The sequence below is a fragment of the Mirounga leonina genome, unplaced genomic scaffold, assembly GCF_011800145.1.
Source record: "Mirounga leonina isolate KUSES-001 unplaced genomic scaffold, KU_Mleo_1.0 Mir_83, whole genome shotgun sequence".
Classification (NCBI taxonomy): domain Eukaryota; kingdom Metazoa; phylum Chordata; class Mammalia; order Carnivora; family Phocidae; genus Mirounga; species Mirounga leonina.
In genome coordinates this window covers 749,833-769,750 of record NW_023270826.1, presented here as the reverse complement: position 1 = coordinate 769,750, position 19,918 = coordinate 749,833, and positions in this window count along the sequence as shown.

Below are 19,918 nucleotides of genomic sequence, written 5' to 3'. Positions count from 1 at the left end.
CATGCTCTCTGTCTCTCATTCTGTCTCAAATAAATAAATAAAATCTTAAAAAAAAAAAGAAAAAAAGAGATACTTTGTAAAAAAAAAAAGTGTAGTAACAACACAGGTCATGAAACTGTTCTAGTCAATAGACTTGAAAAAATGGTAAATCTCAATTTTAAAATGCACATTACAAGATACTATATTTTCTATCAAATTAGTAAAATGTTTACATTAAAACTATAATACATAATATACTTGGTACATTTCAAGTACACAAACATTTTTTGTTGCATGAAGGAATGATGAAAGTATATTAAAAGTTGGTTACTCATTCTGCTGATGGAAGGATAAACATTCAGTCTTTCTGGAGAGCAACTTGGGAATATGCATCAAGAACAACAACAAAAATATTCTATTTGTAAGAACTTATCCGGGGGCGTTTTTTAGAGATGCAGAATTTATGTTACAGTTATTTTTATGTCCAACAATAAATGACATTGCATCCAATATTGTAGAATATTGTGCAGCCATTAAAATCCCTGTTTTGACGAATGTTTAATGATATAGAAAACATTTACAATGAAATATTATGTAAGAAATAGGACACAAAATATCCAGTGTGATCCCTACAGCAGACACTTCTTGTACCCAAAAAGTGTTATGGCTCCTGCCAACAATATCCCCCCCTGTTGCTTCTCTCTCTGTCTCAGGGGCTTCTCTGAAGCCTCAGGCCTTCTGCAAAGTCAGGAAAGCCTGCTCAGTCTATGCAGGCCTAACACAGCCTGGAAGTGTGGTGTAAACAATGCCAACTAACGCAGGTTGATAAACGCCCCAGCTTTTTTGTTGTTGTTGTTAATTGCAGGGCCGGAGGGGAGGGACGAGGCCCAGCTCACCTGCAACAGGAGAGCCATGAGCTGCATCTGCTGGTAGCTGTCAAAATGCCTGTAGCCCAGGAGAGATGAGGAGGCCACCCCAGCAGAGAAGAATGAGTAGGAGGAAGAGGAGGAAAGCCCTCACGCTGGTGCCACTGGGAGGCAGGCAAGCAGGTAGGGGCAGGGTACCAGAAGGGGATGGGCACTTGGTACAGGTAACCATCCAACACCTCATCCCCTAGGGTAGCCATAAGCGTAGCCCTGTCCCAGCCTCTTGTGGGGCATTTCTGGGATGGGCCATAGAGGCCTCTAGAGTTCTGGAACTCTGCAAAATTTAGTACATGTCTTAATTTCCTGGAAGAGACCCATAGCTTTCATCAGATATTCAAAGAAGGCTAATTCCCAAGAAAGGAGAACCACTGGCAGAAAAAAACAGTAGAAGGAAAACAATAGAATATGAACTGTGGTTATTTCTGGTGGAAATTAATTTGGTTATTTATGGTAGAATTATGAGCACATTTCATTTTTTTCTTTATACTCTTCTGTATTTTTAATAAGGAATATACATGAAGAAGTTAAAGATGGATCTGTTAACTAACGTGTTAACTAATCATACCTCATAAAATATTTTGCTGCCATTAAAAGTGTTTAAAAAATTTTAAACGGCATTGAAAAATGCTTACGACATAATTGAGAAAAAAAAACAGGGTATAAGATTGTTTACAAAGTCTATGACCTCAACAGTATAAACAATGAATGGAGGAAAAACTCCTGGAATTACTAAGTGTTTATAGGAAGGTTGCAGATATGGATTAACATACAAAAGTCAGTTGCTTTCCTATACACCAGCAATGAACAATTGGAATTTGAAATTAAAAACACAACACAAGGGGTGCCTGGGTGGCTCAGTTGGTTAAGTGTCCAACTCTTGATTTCAGCTCAGGTCTCCATCTCAGGGCTTGAGTTCAAGCTTCTTGTTGGGCTCCACACTGGGCATGGAGCCTCCTTAAGAAACAAAAACAAAAAACAACACCACAACACTACCACTTAAACTAACATCCCCCAAAATGAAATACTTAGACATAAATCTAACAAAATGTGTACTAGATCCATAACTATAAAATCCTGAGGAAAGATTTAAATAAATGGAAAAGGAAGAGTCAATATTGTCAGGATATCAATTCTTCCCAACTTAGAGATTCCACACAATCCCAATAAAAATCCCAGCAAGTTAATTTTGTGAATATTGACAAACTAATTCTAAAGCTTATATGGAGAGGCAAAAAGACCCAAAATAGCCAACAATACCAAAGAAGAACAGAATCAAAGGACTGATACTATCTGACTTCAAGACTTACTGCCTACAGTAGTCAAGACAGTATGCTATTGGTAAAAGAACAGATAAATCAATTAATAGAACAGAATGGAAATCCCAGAAATAGAACCCCATACGTATAATCAGCTGATCTTTGAAAAAAGGAATAACAGCAATTCAATGGAGAAAAAAGAGTCTTTTTGATAAATGGTGCTATAACAACTGGATAGTCACATGCAAAATATGAATCTAGACACAGATCTTCACCTATCACAAAAAGTAACTCCAAATGGATCATAGACTTGATGTAAAACACCAAACTATAAAACTTTTAGACAACAACATAAGAGAAAACCTAGAAGACCTTGGGTTTGGCAATGAGCTTTTGAATACAACACCAAAAGCATAATTCATGAAAGAAAAAACTGATAAACTAAATATCATTACAATTGAAAATTTCTGCTCTGTGAAGACACTTAAGAGAATGAAAAGCCATAGACTGGGAGAAAATATTTGCACACTCGTATATGGTAAAGAACTAGGATCCAAAATATATACAGAAGTCTTAAAACTCAACAATAAGAGGGGCACCTGGGTGGCTCAGTCGGTTAAGTCTTCGACTCTTGGTTTCGGCTCAGGTCATGATCTCAGGGTTGTGAGATCGAGCCCTGCCTGCAATGGGCTCCATGCCCCTCTGCCCCCACAAAGAACCACAACAACTCAACAATAAGAAAACACCCAGTTTAAAAATTGACAAAAATCTTAACAGACACCTCACCAAAGAAGATATACATATGGCAAATAAGCATATGAAAAGTTGTCCAACATCATATATCATCAGGAGTAGCAAATTAAAACAACAACATGAGGGGCGCCTGGGTGGCTCAGTTGTTGAGCGTCTGCCTTCGGCTCAGGTCATGATCCCGGGGTCCTGGGATGGAGCCCCGCACTGAGCTCCCTGCTCAGCGGGGAGTCTGCTTCTCCCTCTCCCACTCCCCCTGCTTGTGTTCCCTCTCTCACAGTCTCTCTCTCTGTCAAATAAATAAATAAAATCTTAAAAATAACAATAATAATAAAACAACAACGTGATAACCACTACACATCCATTAGAATGGTTTAAAACAAATTAACAATATGAAGTGCAGGTGAGGATGCAGAGCAGCAGGAACTGGTGGGAATGACTTTGGAAGACAGTTTGGCAGTTTCTTATAAAAGTAAACATCGTTTTACTGTAAGATCCAGCTTATGCCCACACAAATCCTACACACAAATGTTTTTAGTAGCTTTATTCATAATTGCCCAAAACTGGAAGCAAGATGTCCTCAATAAGTGGATGAAAAACAAACTGGTATATCCAGACAATGGAATATTATTCAGCTCTAAAAAGAAATGAGCTATCAAGTGATGAAAAGACATGGAGGAACCTTAAATGTATATTTTAAGTGAAAGAAGCCAATTTGGAAATACTACATACTGTATGATCCCAACTATAAGACATTCTGGAAAAGGCAAAACTATCGAGACAGTAAAAAGATCAATGGTACTGGGAATTTGGAATGGGGGTGAGGAAAAGTGGAGGAGGGTAGAGATCAATGACAGGTTTAGGGTGGCCCAACTATTGTTTGATACGGTAATGGCGGATGCATGACATTATGCCTTTGTCAAAACCTGTAGACATGTACAACACAGAGGGTGAATCTTTATATAAACCATGGACTTTAGTTCATAATAATGTATTGATATTAGTTCAATAATTGTAATGTACCACGCAAGATATTTGTAATAGGGAAAACCAGGATGTGTGTGGTTGGAGAGGGGGTTATATAGGAACTCTCAGTACAATCACTGAATCTTTCTGTAAATCTAAAACTGTTCTAAAAAATAAAGTCTATTTATTTTTTAAATGCATGGGGAAAATTTCAAGAAAAAATCCAAAATGTCCATACCGGTTATGAATAATTTTTCTCATTTCTTATACTTCAAGGTATTTTCCACATTTTTAAAATGGATTATGTATTACTTATAGAACCAGGCAAAAATTAAGTTCTGAATTCTAAACAGCTATCCTGGAAAGCATGGATTTTTAAAACCTGATTAAAGTTTTCAGTTTTTTAATGAGCAAGTAGGCCCAAATTTCCCCAATAAAATATCCAAAGTGAAGGTATGGCTAGTCTTACCCCTTTTTGAAGTGTTTGCACAGCCTACATAACATTACCCAGAGAGGGGCCTTGCTCAGCTAGTCGTATGCTGGTTAGGACCCCTTGTTCAAACTCTATGTGGGTGCTTGCTTTCCTCAGTTCGGGGCCACAGACAAGCCCTACCCCAGATGGCCCAAACTCTGAGCATGCATGAAGTATGTTCACATTTCCTGGACAAAGTCATCTCGGCTACACACAGCACACATAGGGGAAAGCAACCTACAAAGTTCCCTGGTGCCCAATCTCACCCTGCTCGCCTGTTATCCATCGGACCTCACCTCTAGCCCTAGGAACTTGCCTCGCCTTAGCCTTAGATGAAACATCGGGGACCGGCGCATGCTTTTGACTCAAGAAGAGCCACCTGGGTAACAAAAAGCACAATTTGCACACTGACCTCTCTACCAAGAGCTCAGTGTGGTTTCCAATTCTCTGTATTACCACTTTTCTATGCCCACATCTCATGAGGGGGAGCAGTGAACGTTGTTAAACTGAAATGTCTTGAATTAGCCATTCTTAGCCAGGGTTTCACATCAGAAGCACCAGGGGACTTTTTTGAAGAACGCAAGCCTGGCCACCAAACTTGATCAATCAAATCAGAGGTTCCCAGGATGCTGCTCTGGACACGTGTATTTGGAGGTGCTCCCCAGTAGGCCCGGTGTCTGCCACGGCTCAGGAAGCAGCTGTGGGCTGTCGCATTCATGTGGTGCATTTATATATTGCAAGTGGCATGATCATGGGCTGGTGTATTTGGGGCCCATCTCCCCTCGACTCATTTTGTGGTCAATAGGCAGCTTACGAGTGTGCTGGGGAGTCAAGAGGGTGTCCAGGAAGTGACCCTGTGCCTTAGGTTCGTGTCATTTGTGCCTTTGCGGACCTCATCCTCAGGTCCTGAAGCCAGTCAAGGGGACAAAAAATGCAAATGTCTAACAATAATTAACCCGCCTCGGCAGTCCAGCTTGCAGCCGCCTCATCCTGGGGCTCCCCTGGCCAGGGCTCAAGACCCACAGGGATCTGAAGGGAATAGGGGGAAAGATGCATGTGGGAGAAGGGAATGTGGCCTCGTCCCGGAAGGCAAGTGGGGCTGCAGAAGCTCTGGCGATGGTCTTGATGCCCCTTCGGAGAAGTCACCACAAGAAGCCTGTCGGCATTAGACAGCTCTTGCTCAGAAATCAACATCTGGCCTTACTGCACGAGCATGACCTGCAAACCTCAGACTGAACCCTGTCATGACGGTTTTACCCAGAGCTACAGTGATTAAGCCTCCACTTGGGGCTGGAATAAAGATGAAAAGGAGAAGCAGAAGAAGAACAGGAAAGACCTGGTTTCCCTGGGCAGAGTAGGGATGAATCGGGGGGAGCCCCAGCTAACAGCCGCAGAGCGCCGGGTTGAGCTGGGGTTTTCCAGGGATAGAGGCAGAACCTGGGTTATCCACGGCTCCTAGCTCTCGAGCTGATAACCACCATCGGAGCTTGCTTTGCCTGGGTCAGGATACCTGGCACCGTCCTGCTTGGGCTGCCTCCAGGGGCCTGGTGGGCCCATGTTTCGGGGAGCTTTATGGGAGTTCTCACCAAGAAGGAAGGCAAAAAAGCTTCTGTGAGGATGGCCATGCTGACATTTCTTAAGTGACGGTGGTCAAGCTCTAAGTCTTGGATGGATGCAACGGGACAGGAGCACCCCCTCCAAAAAAGTGCTCATTGATCCTACTAGAATGGCTGTAGAGACTTACGGAGTGCCTTGGAGAGGCCTACCAGCTTCTCTGTGCCTCTGTGCCCAGCAGCCCCCTGAGAACCATGCTTCAGGGAGGCCCAGGGGTCAGACATTGCACCGTCTCCTGTCAATGTAGGGAAAGCTCTCTTCATTCTTATTTATCAGCAACTATTTTTGACCCGTTCTACTAGCCAGAGCCAGCCTTCGGGCCTGGGGACACAGTGAGGAACAAGGCAACATGGACTAACTCTCTCCAGGGGCTCAGACTTTGGGCCCTCGCTTCTCTCTCGCTGAGCAGCTCCTGCGAGCGAGCTGTCGCTGAGATATTTGTGGCAGCTTCGCATCCTGTCTCCATGCAGCAGGGTAGGGGCTTGCCTCTTCACAGAAGCAGATCGGGCACGAAGGCATTTGTGCCAAGCCAGCCTCCGGGCCCCCTTCCAGATGGGCTTTGTTGGGGCACCCCCCTGGGACCAGCAGCAACCTGCCCATGATTGGTGAGAAGATGCGTCTAAAAAACTCTCATTTGTCATGAGCTTAATGCGCTCCTTTCCTACCACAAACTACGTGGAGATCCCTTCTGGGTTTTTTTCTTTTCTTTTTCTCTGTGTTCTTAAAAAACAAAACGTCATTGTAAAACAGAGCATTGTGCAGTTTCTTCTAAAGCAGGAAGAGCTGCAGGTGCTCATGGCTGATTTCACATTTCTGAAAAACCCCAGTAGCAGGCCTCCCTTACACAAAGTGGGGGGGGGGAGCTGATGGCCTTAGAGGGGGGTGCTTTCCATGGAGGGGGTCACAGGAACCCGACCCCAGACAACAGAGCAAAACTGGGCATGGGGAGGATCCCGCTGAAAACATGGCCAACAGCGCCTGATGGCTACACACCCAGCGCCGAAGTCTCAGCTCTGCATTTGCTCCATTTCACACTGGGCCCCAAGGAGACCCTGGTGACAGAGGCAGATTAGAGAGGTGGGGGAAGGGGACTTCTCTCTGTTAGATTCAAGTGCCAGGGACTTCAACCCTCCAACAGAGAGCCTCATCGAATTCTTGACCCACAGCTGAGTGATTTACAGCCTCAGTTTTCTCTTCTGTAAAATGATATAATCATGGGATCCATCTCAGAAGGGATGCCATGAGGATAAACGACATCATGCATTTAAAGTGCTGAAAAGAACGGTAGGTGCTATCTACCAGCAGGATATAGTGTAGCTCTTACAGAATGGCTCTTAAACGCTTTCAAGTTTCTAAGGCATCCTGACCTTCCAAAATATGATTTCCTGAGAACGTTTTCACCCGAGTTGTGGGGTGGGCAGGGCAGGAGCCAGCCTGCCGTTAAACAGGCTCTCTCCACAGCCAGAGCCGAGCAGCTATGGCCCATGTCACTTGCACAAGGGCTCATGCTTCAGCCTGGGAGCCAACCTCCCACTTCTTTCTGGGTGAAGAGGTTCCTTCCTGGGAACCCCATTGCTCACTTGCTCATGCCATCTACAGGCTGTAACTTTTCCCCATGGGGGGTCCCTGGCCTTTGGGGCCAGTCCTGTCCTGGCTAGAGCCTTCTTGTATTAGAAGAACACACAAGATGGCATTAGGAAGCAAGCAGCTTCTGACCCTTGCATGAGTCCCAGCAGTCTCCTGGAGCTCTGAGGGGAACCCGGGCTCGGATCTCCTCCAACCTCCACCCCTCGGGCCTGCAGTCCTCAAGAGCCCTGATGGCCCTGGGTTAGCTGGCCCCCAGCACAGAGCTGTCAGGCCCGTGGCCTCTACCCAGAGCCTGCCTTCCCAGGGGATCCTCACCCGGGTGGCCTGAGGATGACAGCAAAAAAGATGGAAGGAGGCCAGACGGCAGGTGCCTCACCCAGGGAGTGTGTGAGTCAAGGCCGGTTAGGGAGGGAGAGGCAGAGCTGGAGGGGCCCTGGGAGGCCAGAAGAGGGCGGGGAGGAGAGACGGGAAATCCTCCTGTGCTTCTGAGTTCCTCCCTGTAGCTCTGGGCCATGCTCGGGGGTCCTGAAGGGAGCCAGCCCCTATAGAACGTGCAGGGCTCTTCCACCTTCTCTTCAGATCCTTGTGGAAAGAGCATGGCCTCTTAAGCCTGCTCGTGTGGGAGGGTTTTGCAACCTCCTCGTGGCTTTATCACCTATAGAAAACTATAGGTTAGCTAACAAAGCAACTTGATTATCAGGTGATTGGAGCCAGATTGCAGGCCTTGAGGTGGGGGAGTCCTAGCTTGCATGTCTTCCTTCCTTCTTCCCTCGACTGGGCCTCCTGCAGCCTCCCCACAGTGGGGACACACCCCCTGACAGATTCTCCTCATCTTCCTGGAGTCGAGGGAACCTGAGGCTCCCGCTCTGGAGACTGACTGGACGGAAAATACCGGCATCCCCAGGGCCTTGGAACAGCCTGCCCTAGCCTGGCTTCTTGGGGGAAACTGAGAGAGCACACTGGTCAGGAGCATTTTGAAGTTGCCCTCTATGGCATCACACATCTCCTCCTGCTTATGGGGCCTTACCAACCAAGGACTGAACGAGTGACTCTGTGAACGTGTCGCCACACAGCAGGGGTCCTATGGGGGTTTTTCCTCAAGGCCCAAGGGCCAGCAACACCTGGTAGCCGTCAGGATTTGTTGAACCTCGGAGTGTCTGCATCTGGCCTTCAGTAGTGACTGATATGCTTGCGGAATGCTGCTTGATTTCTTTAAACCGATATGGCCTGCTTTTTTTTTTTTTTTTTTTTTTTTTCAGATTCCCAGCCTATTTTGGACCACGGTCAGACCTTCTTTATATTCAGAAACAGGTCTGGCTTTCCTCATGTCCTAAGGCCTCCCCGTCCCACCCAGCGCACACGAACACGAAGCCCAGAGTCCGGCCAGTTCCCAGGCCGCGAGAACAAAGGGGAAGGTCAAAGGCCAGGTCTCCATCCCCTTCTCCTTGAAGTTGTCCAGCTGCCGTTGCCAACCGCAGCAGTTGGGCTCCTCCTCCCTCTCACAGTGAGGGCGCGAGCGCCGTGCCCCCATCCCCACCTGCTGCCTCACGGGCGGGAGCACCGTGGGGATTTTCCATCTTACAGCCTGGTTGGCTCCTCCTTAGATCATCACCCTGCCACTGACACAGGCCTGCGATGGGCAAGCTTTCCCTCAGGTCAGCACGGGAGGTAGAGACAGTGCCTGGGCCTGCTCAGGACCTGGCTTCTCCCTCTGCGGCTCAGAAGGGTGGAGGAGGGGTGCAGAGCCCCAGAGATCCCTCAGGCCCGCGCTCAGGCCAAGCTGCATTCCCCCCTGGCTGCCTGCGGCCTCGGCCTCTGCCCAGGCCTGTTTCTTTCTGGGCTCCTGCTCTCCTGTTTCCTTTAGCTTTCTCTCTGGAAGGCTCCCAGCTCTTCCAAAAACCCCCTCCAGGAAATTTGCTTGTTGCCACAGAATAATGCAAATGTGCTCCTGGGACTGCTCAGGCAACTGCAGTGTCTGTCTCCAAGAGACCTGGGAAAGGAGGATGAGGCAGGCCTGCGTCCCTCGGTGCCCTCTGCGGCCATCCCCATGGGGCCAGCAACTCTCAGCAGGGCCACGTGGGGGCCAGACAATGCCTTGGCTTTGCTAAGGGAACAGAGCCCAAGCCAGAGAAAGGCCACACAAAACCCTCAGATGCTCTGAGGTCCTTTTGTCTGTTTAATACATAAAAATGGTTTGTATAAAGTTTGTGTTCACAGTGAGCCTTTATCTGTTTCATTTAAGCTCGTTGCCCTGTCCAGAGCAGAAAGTGACGACCTGTGGCCAGACACCTGTCAGTCCCACAGGCCTGGCTAGTGGCTAATGCAGGGACACAAGGGAGGACCGGCTGTATGGCTGTCTGGGGGCCAGGCCCTGTCATAGCGGCCAACCCTCCTCCTCTTACAGCTGCTGTCTCTCCTGATCTGGTCATGATTGCTCAGGAGAGGAATGGAATCCTGGGGTGCCTGCTCCTATTAAGGCAAGGTGGCAGGAATACCCACTGACTATCTACTGTGTACCAGGCCCTCAAATGGGTGCTTAAAGTAAACACTACCTCCGCTGACTATCTCAAGAGCAATCCTAGTGGTAGATGTTGTCATGCCTATTTGACAGATGGGATTCTGAGGCTCAGAATGATTAGTGACTTGCTCAAGGTCACACAGGTAGTAGATGATGATTCAAAGCCAGGTCTGTTTGGAACTCCAAGGCCATGGAGTCTTCCCTGGTTACACAGGGAGCCTTGTCTTGTGAAAGCCAGCATGGTTCATCCTGTTCTCACCCAGCTACCAGCTTCAAGTCTCACAGCATCGGGCACCTACAAAAGGGAGCCCAGAGCCTCTCTTGGGGCCCGCAGAAGACATAGGTATGAATGGGCTCAGCTTTCTGGAATGGCCTGGAACTGAAAGGTGGGAGGGAGCAGACAATGGCAGTTAAGAATAATAAGGCAGGGGCACCTGGGTGGCTCAGTTGGTTAAGTGTCTGCCTTCAGCTCAGGTCATGATCTCAGGGTCCTAGGATCAAGCCCATGTCGGGCTCCCTGCTCAGCAGAGGTCTGCTTCTCCCTCTCCCCACTTGTGCACTCTCTCTCTCTCTCAAATAAATAAATAAAATTTAAAAAATAAAATGCAGAATTCACCTTAAAAAAAAAAGAAGGCAGGCAAAACTTTCCCATTTTCACACTGAGCCCTCCAAATTAGGATGTAGACCAAATGAGGTATAAGGCCTAATAAGAAACAAGTCAAAGGAACCTTGCTTTATGATTTCAAAGTGGAATTTGCTCATGTGGGATGGTATTAGGCTGCTAACTGTATTCATTGTAGTCAGCAATGTGGATCTCACCAGGCAGGAGCCAGGGAGGAGTTTGGGGCTCTGGAGCCTGTCTCCTATTCGGGCAGGACAGCCCCTCTTAACCCCCCACTTGATAGCTCTTATGGGATGAAAAGCCACAGGCCAGAGCTAGGATTGGGGCTGGGAAGGGGAGAGAATTATCAGGGCAAAAGCTCTGCCTCCCACAAAGGATCTTGAAATACTGATACAGTTTTGTAAGTCCTAACATAGGCCTCCTTCTGCCTAGCCTCCCAGCAAAGGCCTTAAGGGCAAAGACCCCCCCACCCCCGGCAGGGCTGCAGTTCACGATTTAGGAAACAGTGGGTTGCAGGTGAGTAAGAATCTTAATTGAGGCCCTAAAGTTTGTGCAATGAGGCCCATCTGCTCTCAGGCAAGCACCGTGCCTCTGCTCCGTCAGCCTCTGACCCTGGAGAGGGGTGGCCAGTTGAGGGCAGCCCCCTTGCCCTGCCTGAGGTCCTCCTTGGGCCTCTCCATCCCCTTCTGACCTTCCCACCAACCAGGATGCTCAGAGAAGTAATGCCTTGATGCCTCCAGGTTCTCAGCAGCCGTGAGCTCTCTCTGTTGCTTGGGTTTCAAGTCTTTCTTGTGGAATATTCATCTTTGTCCACTGACAACATCGCCATCAGCTGTGAGTACTGGGGGGCCAAGGACTTTATGTGAAGGTAAAATGCATCTCAGGTTTGGAGTCCCAGACCGAGACCACCCCAAATCCTCATGTTCGCTTTGTTCAGGCTGTTTTTCTGGTGGAAAAAAACGTTATTGAAAATACGGGGGAGGGGGCCCTTGAGCTTCTAGTGTGGACATGGAGTCTTCATGCTAACAGGACCCTCTGCCCCAGGCGACTTTTGTACCCTCAAGTTTGAGAACCATTGCCCCGCATACTCAGGCCAGACCCAGACCAGGGGCACCTCTATCCAAAGCCTGTTTCCTTTTCCCAAGCAGCCCGTCCGTCCCCGGATTTCTGTGTTAATGGCCCGATACTCAGTACAAGCAGCATTTCTCCATATCCTGGTGCTCTCTGCAGAGGAATGGGTGGTTGGCCTGCGGAGAAGCAGCCTGTCCTGCTGGGGGCTCCTCCCTAGAGTCCCCCGCCCTGTAACCCTGCCTGGACCTTGCCTCATGGGACTCTGGCCAGGCCGACAGCCTGGGAAAACCCCGTGGGAGCCGCAGAGGCGGCAGGAGGGGGAGGTACCCCGGGGGGGGAACGGGTCCTTTCCTTGGGTGCTGTCTGACCCCCCTGGGGGGAGGTTTTAGGTGTCTCTCCCCAGGGTGCCCACTGCACCCCACTCCAGCACACCCACCTCCTCCCGTTCCCTCCTCTGCACCTCCCTTGCAGACCTGCAAATCCGAATTCATCTTTCAAAACCAGCCTCACCTCCCTCATCTTCTCTGTGAATCCTTCCTGCCACCGTGACAGAGACCCGATCTCGCCCTCTCCCGTGGGGCCCGCGAGGTGGCACGGCTCTCATGTCTGCGGTCCCATCACGCACGTCTGTGAGCCCTCCTGTTGGCACGCAAAGGCTCCCTGCAGGCCTCTCCTCTGGGAGCAGCCGCAGCTTGGGGCTCATGTGCAGGCGAGTCGGGTCTTCTCCATTTAGCTCTGTGGTCTGGAGGTCGTGTAGGGCTTGTTCTACCCCGACAATGATTTGGGTGGGTGTCCTATGATCTTATTTCAGAAGTGAAGTGAGACCAGCTCAGTCACACCCTCGACACTCACGTAGGCCCGTTGCTCTCCACTTTGCTCCCTAGTGCTTATTGCAATTTGCAATTATTGTGTTCGACATTTTCTTGCCGTTTTGGTCTGTCTCACCCACTAGAACGTGAGTGGCAATGTAGTGCAATTGCTTCCTTACTGAGTCTTCAGGAACAGCGCTGAGTGAGACCCAGGAGGTGCTCAGTTAACGTTTGCTGACCGTGTACATAGGGCTTTGAGATTACTTTTTGTAAGTCCAAACATTCTCGTGAATTATGTCATAGATATGAAATTAAATCCTTGATCCTGACCCCATGTACTCCCTTGACAGGTAATTTGGTCTCCTGGTCTCTGTTTTTCAGATCAAGTGCAGGTGCCACGCTAGCCCCTGGCCTCCACTTCCATGGGCTCACTGGTGAGCCACTGCTGATGACACTTGATTGGTTTAGAGGTGACTCTGCCACGGTGGCGAAAGTTCGAACACGGGCAGGGAAGGATGTGGAAGCAAACAGTGTGGGGAGGAGGAAAGGGGTCTGGGCTTTCTCAGCCGGAGGGCTCTCAGGCTACTCCGCAGACCTGCGGGTCCCCTCCTGGGCTGCCTGATGACGTGATGCGCCAGGTCAGATTCGCGGTCCAGACAGTGGCACCCCATCCTCTGGGGAAGGGCCCCAAGGCCAGCCGCCACCCCAATGTACAGGGCTCATCTCTGATGAACAGCACGGGGCCTTTGTGTGAGGTGGAAAAAGGTGACCCATCATCCAGATAGACACAACCCAACACCATCTGGGTTAGTCCCCACTCATGCCTCGGGCCCACACCTGCACGGTCATACACAGCGGCCTCGACCCCAGGAAAGTCCCCAAGATTTGTAGGAAAAGGAAAGGCAGACACAGTACATTCTCCACCAGGCCCCTTCTCTGGGCCTTTCCCAAGCATTCCATCCCATGTGCGTTCGACCGTATTCCAGCTGGGCAAAACTTAGACCCCCTCAGTAGGCCCCTGGACCCTGGGGTGGGGGGCAGTGAGCCGGCCCCACATCCAGGGATTCTAAGTCAAGTTCCTAGTTGGAGCCAGCATTGGCTGGGCTCTCCCACCTGGCTCCCCTTCAAGGCCTGACTTGGGCTCCTGCCCGCACCTCCCCACCCTTTGTCCCCACACCTCCCCGCAGTGTTTACCACACAGAAGGAGGCGAGGCAAGCAAGCTGGGAAACTCCCGGCCACGGCTGCCGCCAGCTGAATATAATTAGCCCTACTGCTCCCACAGAGGCGACACTCTGCCTGCCAAGGCCCTGCCTTCTGCAGCTTGTTGGCAGCTCCTCGGGGAGTCGAGCCTCCCAGCCTGCCCTCACTGGGGGAAAGGCCAGAGCCCGGGACAGGAGAAGAGGGGAACAGAGCCAAGATGGGGAGGCTTGAGCTCAGGACTGGGTCCTGGAACGCAGGGGAGCCCTGGGAGTGGCTGTGTCCCCAGAGTCGCCTCCTTGTCCTCCTCGGTCCCTAAGCCCCTTGCCCTCGGCCATCCTGGGCACTGTGCAGGGGTGTGGCGGGAGATGCATCTCTGGGCATCTCCAGTCAGCAGCTGCCCCTGTCGGCCGGGGCTTTCCACAGCAGAAACCTGGGCTGTTGGGGGCTGGCCACAGGGGCCTCAGCTGTCCCACATGTTGTGTTTCAAGTGGTTTTGCTTTTGAGGAACCTGCTGCCCAGGACTTCAAGGGCCTCCCCTGCCCTGTGCATGTCCCAAGGCCTCCACTGGCCATAGCCCCATTCCCCACAACCCGCCTGGCTTCCAGCTTCTTGCTGCTGGTCCTGGGCTCCTGTGGCCAAGGAGGGCTGGGCAGACATTTGAGAATGCATCAGCCTCACCCCTGGAGTGATTCCAGGCTCTGCTGGAACTCTGGAAGGCAGGCAGAGCTAGGGGATGCTCCATAAATATGTGTTGAATGAAGGAAATGCCAGAGGCGCCAATGTGTCTTTGAGCCTCTGGCCTAGCCCTGTTCTCTCCTCCAGGAACAGGGAGGGATCACTCAGGAGCTTCATTTGAAAATTTGAAAATGGCCATTTGATTCCAGAGAGGGTCTTCTTACCACCGAGGCCGTTTCGGGCAAGGGACTCGACCCCTGCCCCTTCTCTTACCCAGGTGTGAGGAGCACCCTGGGGATCATAGGCATCATAAGTCATCCCTGTGACGCTGTAAGAGGCCACTGACTCCTTGATCTACATTCTTATTGATAAAGATCCCATCTGCCCAGCACTGGCCTTTGCAGACAAGAATCAGAAACTTCCGGTCGTGGCGCTTTGGCCTCCTTACCAGCATGCCTTTCTGCGTACATGAATGGGAGGGGCCGCCACTTCCTTTATGGTTGGTCTTCTCCCTTATGTCCAGTTCAGTTTGAACTTTGACATTCAAGGCAGGACTGGAGAGAGCAAGGGAGAGATCGTCTAGAATCTTCTGTTCTTGTGTTGTCTCAGCCCCTCAGGATTCAGCACAGACAGATTGTCTCAGGTGGTTGAGAATTATCCACTGGGTATCCTGGAAATATGCTGAGGGTTATACAAGCATGTCTGGATGGATGTTCTGGCCAGGGTCTGCCTGCTTGGGAGAAGTCTCGGGGACTATAATGAAGGACCCAGTGCCTCCCATCAGCCACTCAAGTAGAGGTCAGAACCTCACCTCAGAAACAGGGCCAGGGGTGCCTGGGTGGCTCAGTCGGTTGAGCGTCCGGCTCTTGGTTTCAGCTCAGGTCGTGATCTCAGGGTCGTGAGGTGGAGTCCCACATCGGGCCCTGAGCTCGGTGTGGAGTCTGCTTGAGATTCTTTCTCGCCCTCTCCCTCTGCCCCTCCCCCCCCCACAAGTGTGCGTGCACTCTCTCTCTCTCAAATAAATCTTTTTTTTCCCTCTTTTTTTAAAGAAAGAAACAGCACCAAAATCAGAGGAGGTGTGGTACAGTGGCCTTGGTGTCCTCCATTCTGGGCATGAGGGAGATGTCGAGCTTCAGACAGGTCTTGACTTAAGAATGAGTCTCAATACCACCCCCTGCCTCTTGGGAGGCAGGTGGTGTAACTGTAACACTGAGAGAAAAGCCTTCCTCCCCACTGCCTGACTTCCCAGGTGCTGCCAAAGGAGCCAGCTTCTCTCCCATCCCTCCCTCCCCTGGGCACTCAGTTCGGGCACCCACCAGATCCTACCAGTTCTCTCTCAGGCTTCCTTCCCTTTCTTTCCAGGCCTTCCCAAAGATGCTGTCACCTTGAGCCCCCAAATGGTGACCCTGACACAAGTCGCTTCTCTAAGCTCCCCTTGGTGAGATAAATCTCCTTAAAGCCCGAGTCACATCACTTTCCTGTCCCAAGCCCCAGTGGCACTTTACCACTTCTTGGGTAAAATCCTCTCTTCAGCCTCGTGTCACAGCCCTTCCCGCGTAGCCCAAACTGGCTTCTCAAGGTCCTCACCAGTGCTTGTTTTCGTTGGTCTATTTGTCCTTCAGATGTACCATTTGTCCATCCACTCATTCATGAATTTATATTTACCATGAAAGGAGACTGATAGGGATGAAAATTATCTTTTATTTTGTGAAGGGACAGGGGCAGGGAGCAAGGAGGTGACCCATATGTCCATTGACAGATCCTGACATGTGGCGTGACTTGGACTTTAAAATTTTTTTTAAGTATCATTTGACCAACAAACTGATTTTATTATATTGGTGCACTTACAAAATACATTTAAAAACTTTTCAAAAATAAAATTATTTTAAAAGATAACATGTACAATAGAGCAAATACAAAACTTACTTATATTGATTATCCCAATATTTAAAAATAACAAAAGAAAAATATTCTTGGTGCTATAATCACTTTAATATTGCTCTTGCTTTTGTACTTCACTTTCTTAACTGAATCTGTCTCTAAATACCATACCATTGATATTTTTCTGAAAAAAAAAAAAATGCATTACTTTCAACCCAGGCCTTATTATTTTTAATTTTTCATAAAATTACCTGCAATCCCCTTTAAAGTTGCATTTTAAAGTTAATAAATTTGACATTTTTGACACTTTTAATGGACTCTTCTCTACTGCCCATAATATTTTTAAATGAGAATTTGCCCTCTGTATGTGTGCTGAGAAGCTCAGGGAATTTCTGTAAACAGAGGCTATTTTTAATTCTGATTTTTTTTTTTTATACTGCAATGTGTGAATCTTTTCTTGGGCTCTGAGTTTCTCAAGGAAGGCTTAGCCGCCGGGAAGGCTGTCATGGTGAATGCCGGCCAAGAGTCACTCTCCTTAGCTGTGTGGCCCTGGGCCGGGGCTTCCCTTTCTGAGCTGCAGTGTTCCTCAGCCATAAGGCGAGAAGATCCACCCAGCCACCCTGCGTGCCGAGGGGTTCATGACAGTGGACACGGCGGGCCCAGCAGAGGGCTGACGGCAAGAGGTGCTGGATTAGTAAGTATCTGTGACTCGCAGGGGCCGGCCTCAGCGGGACGCTCCCGGCTTCTTTCCCCTCCTGACTCTCAGGACCGGCCTGCTCCCTTGCGTCCAACCCAGGGCCACATGGCTAGGGGTTCTCACGTGCACGGCACTCTTCGGAGCACATGACATGGATGTGAACAAACGCAATTCTAGCAGCCTTCTAGGAGAGGTACCCTTGGTACCCGTGTTGAGGATCAGGGTACCTAAGCACACCCAGGTAGGAAGGGGTGGAGCTGGGCTCTCGCGTCCAAGCAGCCTGGCTCACCGGCTTGCAAGCAGTCTCAGAGACGGTCCCTTTGTCTCACCAGACCCTCTCTGCGCCCTTTGCCCCCCTGCACGGTGTCAGAGGAGGCTGACCCCCATGACTGGCCCTGCACTGACAGGCGCCCTTGCCCTCCAACGGCCGGGGAGCCCAGGGGAGATGAAAGTGAGGGAAAAGATGAGAGTCAGGTTAACTCCCTGACAGGCTCCCTGCAGGGTCCCCCAGGCTGGCTGTGACCTTCCTTCCAGGGTCAGGCAGCCTCTTCCACTGATTCTCTCTTTCTGTGTTCCAGGAAGTAGGGTGAGTGCTGTTGGAGCGCTTGCACCCCGCACCGGCCCTACGCTCTCCTTCCCCCCTTTCCATCTGTGTAAATAGTTCCTTTTTTTTTTCTTTAAAGATTTTATTTATTTATTTGACAGAGACAGAGACAGCGAGAGCAGGAACACGAGCAGGGGGAGTGGGAGAGGGAGAAGCAGGCTTCCTGCCGAGCCAGGAGCCCGATGTGGGGCTCGATCCCAGGACCCTGGGATCATGACCTGAGCCGAAGGCAGACGCCTAACGACTGAGCCACCCAGGCGCCCTAAATAGTTCCTTTTGTAAATGAACCAGCCACAGCCCTGGACCTGAGCCTCAGTCCAGCTCAGCTTGTCTTTGCGCCTTGTTAGTCTGCTGCTGCTTTTATTTTTAATTTTTCTTATTTTTTGAAAAGATTTAAATGGGTACAAAAGGATATAGTAGAAAGTCCCCCTTCCACTCTCTCTCTCTCTCTCTGTCTCTCTGTCTCTCTCTCGAACACCCTGCTCTCCCCACAGGCAACCACTGAAATATTTGGGGGTATTTTTATTGTGGTTAAATATTCGTAATATAAGGTTTATCATTTTCGTCACATATTTAAGGCCACAGTTCTGTGGCCTTAAATATATTCACGTTGTTGTGCAACCATCGCCACCATCCGTTTCCAGAACTTTCTCCTCTATCCCAACTGAAACTCTGGACCCATTAAATATGAACTCCTTAAAATGGTTTTTTGGTGAATTTCTCCAGAGACATTGTACACATCTTCAAGCAAACACGTATAAATAAAAACACGAATGGCAGCTTATTTTGTACACTGTTTGCATCTTGCTTTTTTCACTTAATAATAGATCTTGGATATCATTTCACATCAGTGAATAATGCAGTTCTCATCCTTCTGTTCAGCCTTCCCTTGTGTGGATATTCCCTATATAACTGGGCCTTCCCACATTGATGGAAACTGAGGGTGTGTTCACTCTTTTGCTGGACAGATAGCCATGGTTTGCTTCTAATCTGTCTCCTTTCCTAGCCCATTATCCTGCATCTCCCCCTCCACGTCCCTACAAGGGAGACCAACCAGCACTGTGACTTCAGGGCCTTCCGGGCCTCTGGGTTCCTGACTTGCTGTCCCTTCTCTGGAGACTACCTGTTCCTTCCCCCCTGGCTCTGCAGTGACCCCAGCCTGTGCCTAGGGGCCCAGTACCCTCCCTGGCAGCCTATGTTCCAGATGTGACAAAGCATAATGACACAAAGTAAAGGAAGAGAATGTCAGTGGCCCCGTAGCATCCATGGGTGGGGTTGCCTTCCTAACATGGGCTCATGGGGAGCACCCACATGGCACCTGCAGGGCGGCAGGGCAGGGGGCCTGACCGGCATCTGGAGGGGTGAGGAGCTCAGCCCCAGGTTTCCAAACTTGATTCAATCCCAGCTGAATGTGCGGGCAGCTACTCTAGGAGGCCTGGCTGCCGCTAGCCTATTTATCTTTCCATCCCCACCCTCTGTGGATTTTCCTCCCTAACACAGCCACCGCCACCACCACCTTCTAGGTAAAAGAGGAATTGTAGACAAAGGAAAAAGAAAATGGTAGAGAAACACACCCTTCTCCTCCAACAACAACAACTGTATATATATATTTAAAATATATTATATTTTATATATATATATATATAAAAGACTGAAGATGGATGCTAGATGGGGCTGGGCCAATTATGAGAAGTGCTTTTCACGTTACACTACTACTAAGAGCACATGTTTTTGTTTTTATTATTTATTTATTTATTTATTTGACAGAGAGACAGAGAGGGAACACAAAGAGGGGGAGTGGGAGAAGGAGAAGCAGGACCCTGGGATCATGACCCAAGCTGACGGCAGACGCATAACGACTGAGCCAACCTGGCGCCCCAAAGAGCCCATGTTTTAGAAATATGCACATGATGCCTGTGGAGTCCTCGCCGCCCTGCGAGGTAGGTGCTGTTGCTTGTTTGTTCGTTTTCTCCCACCATTTTACTGATGAAGAAAGAGGCTCAGGGAAGTGAATGCCAGGCGGGGGCTGGACCCTCCTCCAGACCCCAAATCTCCATCACTGCATACATTTCCCAGAGCTCGGCCTGTGGTCCCGAGATAAGCTTGCTGGTGAGTGGTGCTCCTCAGAGATGCTACTGAGGAAAAGATGAATTAACATGAAAGAACCAGTGGGCCCCGGCAGTAATGGGCAGCAAAACTTGGTCAGATTGCAGGCTGAGTCCCTGGAGGATGTTGGAGGGGACAATTAGAAATGGCTGGAAGACTGGAGACCAGCTGAAAGTGTGTTTGC